This window comes from Alosa alosa, chromosome 15 (assembly GCF_017589495.1).
Source record: "Alosa alosa isolate M-15738 ecotype Scorff River chromosome 15, AALO_Geno_1.1, whole genome shotgun sequence".
In the NCBI taxonomy this organism is placed as follows: Eukaryota; Metazoa; Chordata; class Actinopteri; order Clupeiformes; family Clupeidae; genus Alosa; species Alosa alosa.
Window position 1 is genome coordinate 29,629,836 of NC_063203.1, and position 2,500 is coordinate 29,632,335.

General features: G+C 46.2%; 1 protein-coding gene across 1 annotated transcript in view; it reads right to left on the reverse strand.

Moving 5' to 3' along the window:
* schip1 (schwannomin interacting protein 1) overlaps positions 1 to 2,500 on the reverse strand; it is a 357,118-nt gene that overhangs the window by 261,965 nt on the left and 92,653 nt on the right. The window lies entirely within an intron of this gene.

Consider the following 2,500-nt stretch of genomic DNA (forward strand, 5'->3'; position numbering starts at 1 on the left):
AACGAGGATGCTTATTGTTCTCAGCATTGCCAGCATTGTGTATAATATGGTTGTCACTTGGAAGTGACTTGTAGATAACTAACGTTAGCATAGTTAGCTAACCGCTCCTAACGTGCTAGCATCGTCACATCAGGCTGTGCACAGTAGTGTAACATTTATTCACCATAAATTAATAAAGTTGAGTGGTTCTGCAATGTAGGCTATGTTTCCGTTTTTTTGCAGTACCATGTCCCTTACCATGACATGGCCCAGTGTCCTTGTAACATGCATGCAGCAAAGTTAGATATGAATGTGATTTCCAAGACACCACATTTTTAAATAATAATGGGGTGTTTTCAGATTATTTAGTTTGTGGTAGAATTGTTGTATAAAAGCAATATAGCACTCGTGATCGTGGGATTGCTCATGGATATTCCCACGGGTGTTGTTCGGCCATAGCCACGAGGCCGGAGGCCGATCCCACTCTCACTCGTGCTATATTGCTTAATTGGACACCGACGTGCATTTACGATGCTATATGCACACTTGGACACCGACGCGTATTTACGATGCTATATGCACACTTGGACACCGACGCACATTTACGATGCTATATGCACACTTGGACAGGGATAGTGGACACCGCCGCACGTTTACGATGCTATATGCACACTTGGACAGGGATAGTGGACACTGCCGCGCGTTTACGATGCTATATGCACACTTGGACAGGGATAGTGGACACTGCCGCGCGTTTACGATGCTATATGCACACTTGGTTAAGAGCCAGTGGAACGTCCTCCATGCCGTTGATTTTTTTTTGCTTAAAGGTTTTCTCTTTCATTAGTAATGAAGTGGTCAGCTGTTGGTCATTTAGTTGTAAAATAAACACAGTGTGAGTTCGTATAGAGTAAAAAAGAAAAAAAGATAAAATCACTCATTGAATCTTAATGACACTATTTCCTCTCTCTCTCACACACACTGTTACACACACACACACACACACACACACACACACACACACACACCCACACCACACCGACACACACACTCACAGACACACACACACACACACCACACCGACACACACACTCACAGACACACACACACACACACACACACTCACACAAACACCCACTCCCACACACACCCACACCACACCGACACACACACACTCCCAGACACACACACACACACACACACAAACACACACACACGTCACCAAGTGACAGCAACACACAGGCTTTTTGTCAGAGGCAGATAATACGGCCCAAAGGTTACAAATTCAATCAGTGTGCTAGGAGCCCTCCTCTTCATCACGGAGCATGCCCCCACACACACACACACACATACACACACACACACACACACACACAAACACACACACAAACCTAGACACACAAACAAACATTATCACACACACTTCCTCACAAACACAGTCCCACACAGACTCCTGAGTGGTTCAAAGAGCTGTGTGATAATAGCCCAGGGACGCCATCTCTTTCTCAGTCTTTCTCTCTCACACACACACCCACACACACACACACGCACACACAAACACACACACCCACACACACACACACACACACACACACACACACACTAATAGCCCAGGGATGCCATCCGAGACTCAGAGAAGGATACAGCAGAGGCTCAAGTGAGGTTACGGCACAAGTTAGAGCTCTCACCCTCCTCCACCCTAAATGTACCATAGAAATCCTAATGGCTGCCAGTTCAAAATATACCATAGATATCCTACTGGCTGCCAGTTCTAAATGTACCATAGATATCCTCCTGGGTGCCAGTTCTAAATGTACCATAGATATTCTACTGGCTGCCAGTTCTAAATGTACCATAGATATCCTACTGGCTGCCAGTTCAAAATATACCATAGATATCCTACTGGCTGCCAGTTCTAAATGTACCATAGATATCCTCCTGGCTGCCAGTTCTAAATGTACCATCGATGTCTGTTTAAAATAGAACCATAGAAATCCCTCTGGGTGCCAGCCCTGTGAAATCCTCCCAGCTGGCGGAGGTTTGTGTGTTGGCAGCCCTCCCCCTTGTGTTTGTAGATCAGGCCTCTGATAGCCATGTTGGAGAGAGCCTTCTGTTCCTGTAGAGGTCCACATTCACAGGATCTCAGTACCTCTTCACATATAGAGAGGAATTACGTACCACTGCACAGTGAGGCAGAGAGAGAGAGGCTATGATTAACATATGCAAGAATGTGCAAACAAGCTCTCTCTTTCTCTCTCACACACACTCACACACACACACAGACACACACACACACACACACACACACACACACACACACACACACACACACACACACACACACACACACACACCCCGTCCTGCAAACAGGAGGCTGAAGACTTGAGTGGCTTTAATGGATCTTAATCCGCTGTGCTGATAGAAGCAGTGGAATATGACAAGCACACAAGCACTCAGCTGCTGATACACAGCAGGGTCAGCCAGCATCAGCCACACACACACACACACACACACACACACA